Here is a 13,381-nt window from a genome sequence, read left to right as displayed (position 1 = left end):
TCAAGCTATGAATCCTTAGACTTCAGGCAGTCTTATAACTCAGGAAATCTCCATGATCTCATGAACTTATTCAGTTGTCAGATATCAGTAATATTTCATCACTGAACAAAATTCAGTAACTTAGTTTATGTTCCGTTTAGTAAATTATATTTAGTGTCTATTCAGATGAGAGTAGAAATTAGCACCGTATGAACCTAAGGATGGGAACTTACCTATTATGTGAGGGTGTGATTCTTAGAAGTAATCCTTGCATTCCAGAACTATGTAGCCAATATAGGTTGAGACATCATAGCCTGTTATATGAGGGTAGATGAGGTGGCTTATCCTTCTATATGAGGGCTCCCACCGTTCTCACTAGATTTACCTGTTATATTAGGGTCACTCACATGTTGTCCTTACCAGTGGGGCGGTATTGACACTCTTCTAATCACGGCATAGATTGGACCCTAATTCAGATGTAATACATTATTTGGGTCATGTCAATTAGATGACTACCTCCTACAGTCTCAGTAAAAGAACTCAGATAGTTCTTCAGAATTCAAGACTGTCAGATACAGTCAACTCAGATACAGAATGGAACTCAGATAGTTCCATCAGATTCAGGACTGTCAGATACAGTCACTCATATTATCAGTTATATTTAGATTCAGTAATCATGTTATCACAGTATTAGTGTCAGTTATTATACCTCATACATGTATTCTCACGCTCATGATAGTTAGTAAGTTATTATTATTGTTCATGGATATGAAACCCATCCATTCAGCCTACCTCACATGCATACCAGTACATTTAAAGTAATGAAGTATTTGCGCTATGGTGTCTTATACCATAGGTTCAGAGACACGAGCTCCAGAGCAATAGTAGATTCTAGATATCCATAGACAGAGTTAGAAGTGAGTTCTCATCTTTCGAGGTCATGATTATTTCTCCATTATCTTAGTAATTAATCTATTAGTTGGTGTTAGTTGGGGACAGGTCCCATCAACTCCTTACTCAGATAGTTCAGTCAGTTAGAGGCTTTCTAGACTATCATGTTTCAGATTTCAGTATTTTCAGTTTTGTTTTAGGTATTCTACTACCCCACACAGATGTTCTATCATTCATATCATGTTCAGTATTGAGCCTTATGGCCTTTCAATTCATGTTTCTACATTATAAAGTATTTTATGCAGTATACAGGTACAAATATCACTCATGGGTTAGCTTATGGTTTTTGGGGGTCATGAGCATCGTGTAGCATTCCGTGTACCAGATTTGGGGCGTTACATTAAGTCCCTCCTACCTAAATCATGATCTCAAGATAACTAGGCTAGGCCAACTAAGGTCCAATATACTAACCATGACTCCAATGCCAAAACCACATCCTAAACCTAGCATTATATCATAACCATGCTACAATTTAGTCCAATCTAGGGAAAAGGCAATAGGATCCAAAAAATTTATTAAGTATTTCAACTTATGGGTCAAAACCCTCATCTAATCCCTAAACTTTAATATTCAGAACTAAGTCATTCTACTCATAATCAATCTTAACTTTCACATTTACACCCAATCTATATCACACATTATTTATGAAGAAGAGTACACATAAGCCTACCTCAAAGCAAAATTGCAAAACCTTATATCAATCACCACATGTCCATATTCACTTCACTGTTCCCAAAATGCCTTCACTCTATCAGAATAGTATCTACTCATCAATATGAGTATAACAATACCCATATTGCACTATTATGCTTCGGATCCAAAAATGACACCAAAGACCTCAAGTGGGTCCCATTTATGAAAATCATATTTTTGAGGTTAGCTCAATGTTCATACATGAACAAAAAACCATAAACCTTAAGAAATAGGTGGAAACAAGGATAATTTGGTCCTAAAATCAAGCCCTAAGCCAAATTAGGATTTTGGGACAATAACCAAGAATTTCATCAACAAAGTGATGAAATCTTACCTTAATTTAGATGATAATCATGATAAAAGTTGTTTAGAAAGCTCCCAAGTCACTCACAATACTCAATTTTGAGTAATCATATCCATTTAGGGTTTTTAGCTCTCAAGGTGGAAGAGAAAATGGCCAAATCCACAATATTTGGGTCTATTTATAAACCTCCCCCCCCCCCCCCGACAAGGAGATGCCGAGATAACCATCAAGGGGCTGCTATCTCACAAGTGTGATCGCCATAAAGCTCACTGCAATTGCCATAGTGAGATCATGGTCCCTTTTGTGCGATTGCAATGTACCAGATATCAACAAACTTGGAAAATTTTTGAAGTTTGCAACGATCCCTTGGGATTCTTTTAGAATCTAATTTTTGTAAATGAACTATGTCACTATACTAAATTCAATATTTTAGATGCATTGAAAAAGTTGAATTTTTAATCCAAGGTTGTTTCAACCAAATATGGCTCCCACACCCATATTTTTAAATTTTTGACTTTCCGACCAATGGGTCAAAATAAGCTTGGGTGCCTTGGAACACGAACAAAAGATCTACCCAATCTAAAATTTATATTTTGGTGCTGCTGGAATAGTCAAAATTCACATCCAAGATTATTTTATTGATGTTTTGTCCGGTGGCCATTTGGAACTAACGAAGACTTCTAAAAACAGAATTGGTTCTAAAAATCAAACGAACTACCTGGTAACCTAACCTTCATCCCCAATAAGTCATAGATGAGTTGGGGCAGCTATGGAGAAGTCCTAACGATTAAGATAAGCAAAAATAAGATAAATGACTTAAAGGGTCATTATACTACCACACGACACCTCATCTTAATAAAATACTCAAATTAAGAGATGAAAAGAGTGTACTAAAAACAAAGAGGAGGTGATGAAAATCATCAAGTTTATAATATATTGGAAGAAGAATTAATATTTAAAAGGAAAAGGCTCAAATATGCCACTAAACTATCAGAAAATGCTCATTTATGTCATCAGTAAAAAGTTTGGCTCATTCATGCAATCACCGTTACAAAATTAGCTCACCTTGCCATTACTTTTCAATAGTGGGTTTTCAAAAATAGTTTTACTACGTGGCCTCTTAATAGAAATCTGTGTCATTAATTAAAATAAGTCAATATTAATTTCAAATTATGAGAACCATTAAAAAGAACTGACTCGTTTAACATGAACCGACCCATGCCCATTTAATATCCCTACATTGTTGATCAAATAGGCTAAGAGTGAATACAACGTCAATGGACTGAATCAATGGATAAATAAGATCTGGTGCTTTTTTAGTTTAGTGTATCATCTTGGTAAGGTACACGTATAGTATACTTCCGAGGAAGTACAGGACTATTTTAAAGTGATTATGAGCCTTTTTTAATAGTCTATAGTTCAATGTTGTGTCTTTCTTGGTTCATGTATAAAACATTGATGCCACCATATTTGATTGTTGAGATAGGAGTAGAAGGTGGGAAGAAGTTCTCTACTATCTGAGAAACATCCTTGAAGAAGTTCTGGAGGCTTCATTGGGAATTAGTTTGAAATGGAGTACAATCAGAATAATGCACACTACGCTTTTTAGCTAGAACCTACCAAGAAACTCTTACCTCTTCTTTGTAGTATTCACTCTTATGCTATTTGATCGACAAATAGGTCGATATAAATGGGTATAGGTCGGGTCATCTTAAATGGATCAATTATTTTTAATGGGTCTCATTTTTTGAAATTAATATTGATCTATTTTATTAATGCCGCGGACCTCTAATAAGAGGCCACATGGCATAGCTATTTTTGAAAATCCACCTATAAAAAGTAATGGCATAGATTAGCTGATTTTGTAACGGCGATGATATGAATGGGCCAAACTTTTAAATGATAGAATAAATGAATCATTTCTGATAATTCAATGGCATATTTCAGTCTTTTTTCATATTAAAATCCTGTCATTTTTCTCTACAATAATAACTTCATCCTTCGATAATCATCTTTATCAATTAAAATTGATGTCGCGGTCGTTCACAATTTAAGCAAGATCAATCAACTTTTTGAGCTTCTTTAAAATTTTAAAATTTGGAGTTTTTGAGGTGTACTTTCATGTTAATGTTGTGTATGCATAATTACTGATATTTATTCAAATAAAGATGCATGATATCCACGTCGGAATGCAATGGAGAAAGCACGAGGAGAATGATCCATAAAAGCGTTAAGCATGTTGCTAAGTGATTTTGCTCCTCCTACTGTTGAAGGACAACTTAGCATTGAATTGAGATTTCATCCAATATACATTATGTGCTACTATTCCAATGTGATATGAGTTTAAAATTAATTAATTTGTATTGTGAATTATAGACTTCGAATTTATTATGAATCTTGAATTTGATTGTTCTAAAAGTTTTAAATCATTGAAAGTGAATTTTTAAATCATACTTAGGTACATTATTCTTTTTTGGTGGTTTAAACTTAGAAGTTCTTTAGTTAAATTTTCCCAAGGTACTTTTATTTGTCCATTAAACAAATCTCTTTTGTTTAATTTTAAATATTTTGAAGTATTGTAATTTAAATTGAGTAAAATCTGTTGGTGACATCCGACCAAATCATGGATGCTCGTGGTCATGAGGTTTGTAAAGTTTGGATCTTTATTTTATTTTTTACTCTTCTTTTTTAGTATGATCTAATAGTTGATTTTTAATATATTAAAAACTATTGTATATCTTTTGTGTAGAACCTTTTTGACGTGTAATATACTGATATGTCATCAAGACGTATAAACGATTTGTTGGTTAACCAAGTAGTAATATTTAAATATAAATCTTATATAAGATAAATTTTTAATTTAATTTTTTTCTTAAATTTGTATCCGGTCAAGTACTATCACATGAATTAGGACAAATGAATATTGATATAAATTTTCTCTTTACGCTATAGTTAAATTTTTTAATTCGATATCAAATTATCAAAGTAATGTTAAAGGACACACACAAGTACACATTAAGCTCAAATGATATAATTTTAGAGAAATAAATAGACTGTTTTTATAATTTCCTGCTAATTTTATATCAAGCAAATTCTACTAATTAATTTCATAAGAGAGAAGATAATCAACTATCGTTAAGCTAGCTTAAGAGGATCAACATTAATCATTCTTAAGAAAATCGTTTTTTCTTTCATACTTATTATATAACTCAATATCTTATTTAATACAATAATTTTATGTAATATTTTTGAAATTGGGCACTTAATTATATACACTACAACAATTTTTTCTTTTTATATATGTTGTTAATGACAATATCGGTACACACTTGTCAGTGTATCAATTTATCTTCAATTCAAATGCTATGTACTCCATCTGTTCACTTTAGTCGCCATGTTTCACTTCTCGTGAGTCTGTCTGCATGAACTTTGACCAATATTTTAAGATGTAACTTCTACTATTTTAATTACAATTTTCGAACATCTAAATTTTAAATTTAGAATATTGAGTTAATGTATCATTTCCTCAACATCAATTGATATTATACATAATTTATTCTTATACTTTATTTTATATAATTTTTTTGCAAACATATTACTCATGTGCAACACATGTGCCCTAAACTAGTGGAAGACCGCACAAAATTCTAAGCTTAATTCATCCTTTTAAAGCTTGTTAAGGGTCCCAGACTTAGAAAATTTCAGCCAAGTATCAAGACTTAGAATCATTTTAGCCTTCAAAAATTGGAGAATTTTATTTTTGACCTTCCCGATCTTAGAATGTTAATTTTTGAATTGATTCATAGGCTCACTTGTAGGTCATCTCAAGTGAGTTTCGGATTTTTCGGACTAGCATAAGGGTGAGTTTGGATACCCAAAACAGTGAGGGCTCGCGATAGCCCTGCATCACGAGGGCCAGTCAACCTAGCTAAGGGCTGCGCTGCGATAGCTGCTTAACCCAAGCAGGGGTCGCATTGCGCTGGATACTTGACCTAAGTAGGAGTCACAACGCGAAACAGGACCAGTTCAGCATTATTTTGATACAGGTTGTGGGGGAAAATGGGTCATTTTCTCTATCCTTATTCAGCCTTAACACGAAGTTAATCAGCCTATAGGAGAAAATCTCAAGCCCTAGCCTCATCAAGTACAAGAATTCTAGTCTCAAGAACTCACTTCAATCTTGTCGAAAGTAGTAATCAAGGTATGTGAAGTGGTCATCCAAGGGTCCCTTCCACCCTTGGAGTCCAAGAAACTATTTTTAAACTTCAAGTTTATGGATTTCATGAATTCAATGTTGGTTTTGATTATATTCATGTTTATAATGATTAATTGGGATTCTAATCCAATTTTTATGATAAGTTTCATGCGAGGTTAATTGATATATATGTAATATCATGTGGATCCATGTAAAACCCTTGAAATTGTCAATGGGAGTTTGAATTATGATGTTTACTTGTTGTTTAGTGTTATGTGCATATGTATCCTCACCAAGTGCTTGATGAATTACTCATATGAACTAATAAAGGAAAGAGATCATGTCATGTTAACTTATGTACAAGTTGTATCATGCAAGTGTTCGATAAAATGTTTCCATGAATGAGTTGTGAACAAGTGTGCATAATTATGCTTTTCAAGCTTATGCTATGATTTACCTTTCATGCCATCGAGTCCTAAGGGTATTCAATACCCAAAAACATAGTTGTTTACCTAGAGCTTCAGTTAGTTACAGAACTCAGGAAAATCTCAATAGTATTCTTAAGTCAGTCACAGTATTTAGTTCAGAACTTAGTGGTACTCATTCAGTTAATAGAATTCAATAGTATTCCATCAGTCCACGAAACTCAGTGAACTCAGTTTAGTTCTATCAAATAGTACAATCAATAATCGTTCAGTCAAGCTTAGTACAGTGTAGGAATCAGTTCAGTGTCTATTCAGTTAAGAGTAGGATTCAGCACTGAGTGAACCCAAGGATGGGACTCACCTGCCAGTAGAGGTTATGATCCTTAGAAGCAGTCCTTGAGTTCCAAAACTATGTAGCCAGCATAGGTTGAGACATCAACCTACTATTTGAGGGTTGATGAGATGATTTAACCTGCTAGATTAGGGCCCCAATATTTTTTTCAGAGCACCTGCCAGATGAGGGTGACTCCACTTGTCCTTACCTGTGGCACGGTATTAACACCCTTCCAACTAGAGTTACAGGTTGAACCTCAAATCAGTTAGAGAAGGGGAATGTTAGTTAGATAATTACTTCCCATAGTCTCTATTTTAGATTCAGTCTCAGTATAGAACTAAGTTCAGTTTTACAGACTCAAGATTATTAGACACAGTCACTCAGCTTAATACGAAACTCAGTATAGTCCCACAGAATCAAGACTATTAGATACAGTCACTCAATATCAGTAATACAATGTCAGTATAATCAGATATTAGTTATTCACTATTCAGATTCAGTATTCAGTGTCACCACAATCTCAGTTAAATTTTACGTATTTATGCATGTACTTAGTCAGTTATACTCATGCCATTCAGTCAGCATTGTTCATGCATACGAACCCATGCATTTCAACCTACCTCACTTTGCATAACAGTACATTCAAAGTAAAAACGCATACTTTTCTTTTGCTCTATAATGTCTTATATCATAGGTTCATATGCGTGGGCTCCCGAGCACCCTTAGCAGTTCAGACTTTCAATAGTCAGAGTTAGCGGTTAGTCCTCATAGTTTGAGAACATGATTATTTTATTTCAGTATTTCAGTTATCAGTTTACTTTCAATAGTTGGAGTTAGTTGGGGGCTTGTCCTATCAACTTTATAGTTCAGATAGTTTATAGACATTTCAAACTAGAAGTATTTTCAGATAGATATTTAAGTTTTGATATTGTTATACCGTATTCAGTTTTATCTGGAGATTTGAACCTTGTGGCAAGTTTCCACCTAATTTTTGCATATTACAGTATTATTATTATTTAGTTATTGCAGAAGGTACCAGTCATGGGTTATTTTGTGGTTCTTCAGGATTATGAGCACTGTGTAGCGTCTGAGGTATATACTTAGGGTGTTACGAACTGGGTATCAGAGCCTAAGGTTTGATAGATTTCTAGGAATTTTGAAAGCCATATCTAGTAGAGTCTTATACATGGGTGTGTAGCGCACCACACTTATAGGCAAGAGGCTATGAAATATTTTAGAAAAAGTTTCCCTTCTTTCAGTATTCATATCGTATGAGTGAGCATAATCTCAAGTTAAACTCTCAGTTTTATTCATCTCTTCCTTATACTTCCAGATTATGCATTCGATAAAAGCTAATGGAGGAAGGAACGAAAAATCAGCCAACTCCTCCGCCCATTCAAGAAGATCCCCTGAATGAGCATGTCTCTCATATTGAATTTAGAGCTGCTTTCACTACCTTAGCTTATTCAGTAGTTGATCAAAACAATTTGCATACTTTTTTTCTATCTAGACTTTTGACTTGCACTCAAAAGAGTGAGGGAGGGAAGCATAGAACGAATAAGAGGGCTAGAACAAATAATTCTAAGCCAAGATCAGGGGGTAGTAACCGCTCCCAGTTCCATCAAAGATTCTAATCCTTAGTTTTGCTTTCAATCAGGGCACCAGTTCCTAAGTCTAAGAATGACAGTCGAGATAGAACACCAAGCTCTAAGCCATAAGGTTGTGGGAAGAGTGCTCGTACTCATCCGATTTATGGTTGATGTGGTAAGAACCATAAAAGAGTGTGTAGAGCTGGTAGTAATGTGTGTTTTAGATTTGGTAAGATAGGCCATAGGATGAGAGAATGTAGAGTAATGGATCAGAGGTAAAGAATTTGCACTAATAGGGTTAGTTCAACCGTCCTCCAGCTCAATTCGGTTAATCGAATCAGCAGGGTGCCACTTCTAGTACCACCAGTGAGCAATGCCCAAATAGACTCTATACACTTCAGTCCCAAAAGGATCAGGAAAGTTATCCTGATGTATTCATTGGTACGTTACAAGTTTATCATTTACGTGTTTATGCTTTGCTAGATCCAGGAGCTTCTTTGTCTTTTGTTACTCCTTATATAATTGTTGTCTTCAGAGTCATTCCCAAAATTCTAGCAGAGCCTTTCCCAGTCTCTACCCAGTGGATAAATCTATCATAGCCCGGGGTTATACAGGAACTGTTCAATTATAGTTTCTTGGAAAGTCACTCCAGAGGACTTAGTCGAATTTGAGATGAACAATTTTGATATCATCCTCGACATGGATTGGCTTTAGTCCCGCTATACCTCAGTCAACTGTAGAAACAAAATTGTCCAGTTTTATTTTCCAAAACAACCATTCATTGAATGAAGGGGTAGTACCTTAGTTTCGGTTGATTTAAGTTTGAATCTGTAGATTGAACAAGTAGGAAGAGGAGTTAACAATTCTAAGTTAGTCAGTATTAAGGTTGCTATATAATGCTTGTTGGGGCAATAGAAGGTTAAGAAATTATGTATCAAAAAGAAGTATTAGCAGTGGACCTTCCATTATCAGGAGTAGTCCTTTAGAATAAGGTTAGTGTTTGTGAGCATTGTTATATCTCAGACTTAGAATAACGGCTTAAAGATAAGGGGGATATGGCAGAATAAGTAACCCATTCAGGCTCTCAGATTCTAATAGTAGTGCCAGAATGTGTAGAAAAGTAGTAAGGGAGGAAGATTCCCAACCTATTCTTATCTAAGTGCAAAGTTTTTCAGTCATCACGATATCTACTCATGCCTAACATGTCAGCTCCCCCATCACGGCTCATATTAACGCACTTTATAGAAAAATCATGTACGCTTTCAGCTTCTAGTATGAGGAGTGCTAGTTCACTTAGCAGTTCAAAGATGTTCCTCAAAATCATGAACTCCAAAAGAGTCAAGTTATGCAGCTCATGTCTTATGTACCCATGCCTTACAGCATGTCCAGTTCCAGGTGCTCACGCTACACCTCTAATGATTAGTAAAATTCAGTTTATTCCATGTGCATCCTTAGTAAAATTTAGTTTATGCTCACAATGTTGAATTCTATCCTTCAGGCCTTGGTTAAGTGCTGAGTCCAGTTTAGTATTTATTCATGCTTTGGGCCCTCATGTCTTAAACTGTCAGTGAACACTCCCACAGTTACAATTTTAGTATTTAGTACTCAGTAATTAGTATTCAGTCCTAGAATTCAGTAAATAACTTAAATAGTTCTACAGAACCATGACTATCAGTAATCAGTGACTTAGCCATCAGAATTTAGTACTTCAGTATCATTCTAAATCACAGCTATCAGTTACTCAATTATTGGAACTCAGTATTCAGTTCTAGTACAGTCTCAGTTACAGTCTCAGTCACCATCCTAGTTACTGTCTCAGTCACAGTCTTAGTCCAGTCATCAGATCAATAACTCAATTAAGTTTCATGTTTTCTTGACTATAGCGTACAGTTATCAACTATTCAGTTATCAGTATTTCAGTACCTTAGTTTACAAACTATTTAAGAATCATGTTATATGCTTAGTCTTGCATTTTCCAATAATATAATATTTCATAAATTCATCCTCAGTTATCTCATATTACTCAGCCAGTCCTTACCTCATATGAATAACAATCTACAGTTTCAGTCCAATTATTCAGACTAAGTACAGTTCAGTCTTACATGCCTAGTATTTAGCTAGCAGTCATTCAGTTAATCAGATAAACTAGTATGTTTTAGCATTCGTACTCAATGCCCATGTCGATATTTTCAGTAGCCTCAAGAAAAATGTTGTGCTAAAGTAGAAACAATAATTGAGGGAAATAGTTGGAAGATGTGGCTAAGGTTACAAGTCGGTAGTTTTGATGTAAGAGGCTTAGTCACTTTATCTTAGATAGTGTTCCATAGGCCTCACCCCATATTACATAATTTTACCAAAGGTGCACTTTCTTATTCAGCCCATGTCAAGATTTTATTGCTCCCTAAAGTCACTAAAACTCTATGCAGAGAGTGTAATAGAAATGCTCTAGTCGAGCATAAGTTTTTAGTATGAGCTAGTCATTAGGGTCAGTAATTCAGTTTAGCAGTCAGGCAGATAAGCTCGTATGGTTTGGTTTCCCATTTTTTCCTCTAGTCACACTATTCGAAGTCTCATGGACGTAATTGTTCCAAGATAGGGCAACCAGGTAGTTGCATGTTCAGCTCAGTTCATCTATCATGTCTTAGTTTCAGATCCCAGATACTCAGTCATGACTCAGTTCGTAGGCGTTCTTACATTATCCCAGCTTTTCCTTAGTATCTCAGCTAAGTCAGTGTTCTTCGAGGGACATAATATCCCAAGGAGGAGATGCACTATAATCCTCGAGCTTTCATGTCCTAAACCTCTTATTTTTTCATCACATAACTAATACAGCTTGGATAGTGGGTACTCATAAGTTGATCCACAAGTTCCATCTCAGCCATAAGCCATGTAATCAGGGGCTTAGTTCAGCTTATGATATTCAGTCCATGTATCATGTTTTAGGCTCAGTTATGTTCTCATATTCTCGTTCATGTGTGATTAGTAAATGATCTCGAATTAGAGATCGATGATTTTGTATTCTTGAAAAATCTCTCCCATGAAGGGAGTGAAGAGGTTCGGTAAGAAAGGAAAGCACAGTCCTCGATATATCGGTCCTTATAGAATTTTTAGCTATTTTGGAAAGATAGCTTACGAGCTCGAGTTACCTTCAGATTTAGCTTCAATGCATCCAGTTTACTATGTCTCCTTGCTTAGGAAATGCATAGGTGACCCAGCAATCCTAGTCCTTATAGAGGGCATAGATATTCAGAACAACCTCTCTTTCGAAAAGATCCCAGTCGAAATCCTTGATTATCAGACTCATAGACTGAGGAACAAAGAAGTCCCACTAGCCAAATTTCTTTGGCAGAATCAGCTCGTTGAGGGAGCTACTTGCGAAGCAGAAGTAGATATGTGGACCAACTATCCTTATATCTTCTCTGGAAACTCAGAATCTGCTCAAAGTAATAGTTTTTCCTTGAACATATTCAGTTTCATGCTCAGATTTCCTTTGCAAACTTGATATCAGTTACCATTGCATATTCAGTCATTCATTCCTGAGTCAGTTCAGTTATGTAGTCATGTATCAGGTATGCATGTTCAGTATGAGAACCTCAGCTTATCAGTAGTCCCATTCATGGATTCATGAATCATGTTCAGCCTTGTACTCATGCATCAGATATGCATGTCCAGTAAGAAACCTCAGTATATTAGTAGTTTCAGTCATGTAATCATGCTTCAATTGTGCATGTTCAGTACATGAACTCAGTCTATTAGTTATCTCAGCTTAGTCAGTCTCATTCGAGGTCAAATATTCCCAAGGGGGAGATATTGTAAGACCCCAAAAAATGGTAAGCTTAATTTAGCCCTTTAAAGCTTATTAAAGGTCCCAGACTTGGAAAATTTCAGCTAAGTATCAAGACTTTGAATCATTTTAGCCTTAAAAAATTAGAGGATTTTATTTTCGACCTTCCCGACCTTAGAATGTTGATTTTTAAATTGATTCATGATCAAGGCCACTTGTAGGTCATCTCAGGCGAGTTTTGGATTTTCCAAACTAGCGTAAGGGCGAGTTTGGATGCCTAAAATTGTGAGGGGTCACGATAGCCCCGCATCGCGAGGGCCAGTCAACCCAGCTAAGGCTCACACCACGATGGCTGCTTAACCCAAGTATGGGTCACATCGTGCTGGATACTTTACCCAAGTAGGGGTCGCGATGTGAGGGCGGCCCAGTTCAGCATTATATTGATACGAGTCGTGGGGGTAAATGGGTCATTTTCACCACCCTTATTCAGCCTTAACACATAATTAATCAGCCTACAGGGTAAAATCTTATTCTTTACTAATAAACTCTCTCAAAAGCAAGCCTTAGCCTCATCAAGTTTAAGAATTCAAGTCTCAAGAACTCACTTCAATCTTCTCGAAAGTAGTAATCAAGGTATGTGAAGTGGTCATCCAAGGGTCCCTTCCACCCTTGGAGTCCAAGAAACTATTTTTAAACTTCAAGTTTATGGATTTCATAAATATTATGTTGGGTTTGATTATATTCATGTTTATAATGATTAATTGGGATTCTAATCCATATTTTATGATACGTTTTATGTAAGGTTAATTGATATATATGTAATATCATGTGGATCCATGTAAAACCAATTGAAATTATCAATGGGGATTTGAATTATAATGTCTACTTATTGTTTAGTGTTATGTGCATATATATGCTCAACAAGTGCTTGATGAATTACTCATGTGAACTAATAAGGGAAAGAGATCATATCATGTTAGCTTATGCGCAAGTTGTATCATGCAAGTGTTTGATAAAATATTTCCATGAATGAGTTGTGAACAAGTGCACGTGATTATGCTTTCCAAGCTTATGCAATGATTTACCTTTCATGCTATCGAGTCCTGGGGTATTCAATACACAAAAAC

This window comes from Capsicum annuum, chromosome 4 (genome assembly GCF_002878395.1).
Source record: "Capsicum annuum cultivar UCD-10X-F1 chromosome 4, UCD10Xv1.1, whole genome shotgun sequence".
In the NCBI taxonomy this organism is placed as follows: domain Eukaryota; kingdom Viridiplantae; phylum Streptophyta; class Magnoliopsida; order Solanales; family Solanaceae; genus Capsicum; species Capsicum annuum.
Note: the sequence above shows the minus strand (reverse complement) of the source record.